The sequence below is a fragment of the Microtus ochrogaster genome, unplaced genomic scaffold, assembly GCF_000317375.1.
Source record: "Microtus ochrogaster isolate Prairie Vole_2 unplaced genomic scaffold, MicOch1.0 UNK40, whole genome shotgun sequence".
NCBI classification, from domain to species: domain Eukaryota; kingdom Metazoa; phylum Chordata; class Mammalia; order Rodentia; family Cricetidae; genus Microtus; species Microtus ochrogaster.
In genome coordinates, this window is record NW_004949138.1 from 2899732 (window position 1) to 2901510 (window position 1779).

The following is a 1779-nucleotide window of genomic DNA, read 5'->3' on the forward strand; positions in this document are numbered from 1 at the left end:
ACTTGGGAGGCAGAGGCAGGCGGATCTCTGTGAGTTCGAGACCAGCCTGGTCTACAAGAGCTAGTTCCAGGACAGGCTCCAAAAGCCACAGAGAAACCCTGTCTCGAAAAACCAAAAAAAATAGAAAAATAAAAATATAATGTATAATCAGGAAATATAGGTTGCTAATGGATAATCATTGATAATAGTCAAGTTTGTATTCATGTTAGTTAGATTTTCAAGATATATAAAGATATATTTCAGGTAGTAGGCATACTTCATGTCTTTCAAAAACTACAGAATATGGCATTTTAAATGTTTTAATAACTTAGGGTTTTCATGACAATGAGACACAAAGAATGGGTAAGGAAAATGTGGTACATTTACACGATGGAGAAAAAAACATCTTAAATTTTGTAGGAAAATAGATGGAGCTAGAAAACATCTGATACCCAGAAAAACAATTATCACATTTACTCACTCATAGGTGGTTTTTAAACATAAAGCAAGGAAAACTAGCCCACAAATCACAATCCCAGAGAACCTAGACAACAATGAGGACATACACAGATCTTCATGGGAAGTAGAAAAAGACAAGATCTCCTGAGTAAATTGGGAGCATAGGGACCTTGGGAGAGGGTTGAAGGGGAGGGGAGAGTCAAGAAGGGGAGCAGAGAAAAATGTAGAGCTCAATTAAAATCATTAAAAACAGTAGGTTTCATGTGTTTTTAAATATATAAACTTCAAAAATGTTTACCAGTCCACCCCCCTCTCTCTGTGTTTGTGTGTGTGTCTGTGTGTGTTTTGAGATGGGGTCTCATATAACCAAGAATGGCCTCATACTTAGTATGTGATAAAGACTGTTTGTAGACTTCTGGTCTTCCTACTTCTACCTCCAGCTTCCAGGATTAATGGTGTGCACCACCATGCCCAGCCACATTCACCAACCTTAAAACATTATTTTTTACTGTTTGTCTATTTGAGTTATATATTTTCCAAGACTGATTTGATACATACCCAAGAATAACCTTGAGCTTCTGATCCTCCTTCCTCCACATCCCCTGCCCTTGGACAGTAGCCAGCTACACTCACCAACCTTACTCTTCCATTTTTTCTTGTTACTTGCCTTTCTCCATGCAGAATACATTAGTTTGACTTGTCACCCTCCCAACTATAGGACAACCAAATACATATTGTTTAGTGGAAGAGTAAACTTTGGTCAGAGGGAAAGATACCCATGGCCAAGACTAAAAACTTTGGTTTAGTCAGTTGGTAGTACATGGTGGAAGGAGAGAACCAGCTTGTTGTTGGTTGTCCTCCGGCTCCCATACTCCTGGACACACACACACACACACACACACACACACACACACAAACAATGTAAAGAATCAGAAGTCCAGTCTCTTAAGTAGGCTGCTGTTATTTTGTTTGCTAAAATTACCAGCCAGTACTATATAGACCTTTACCTAAGGGCTGGAGTCCTTTGATCTCAGGCACAAGGCTCTATGATCAATCCTCAGCGTCATAAAAATTAACTAATTGACTAATATCACTCCAAACCAAACCAAAAATCACTTCCCTTTCAATCTCTAATTTCCTAGGGGATTTGATTTGCACTTTCTGCTGTAAGGGAAAAATGCTCAGATACCGCACCATGTGGTACAAGCTGCTTAGAAGATACTACACTCAGGATGCTATGTTTCTGTCCAGAATTTTGTTGGTTGAGTGTTTCAGAGCCTGTGGTTTGGGAAGATGGAGTGGGCGGCTTACCAACAGTTCTTATAAACATCTTTTTTTTTT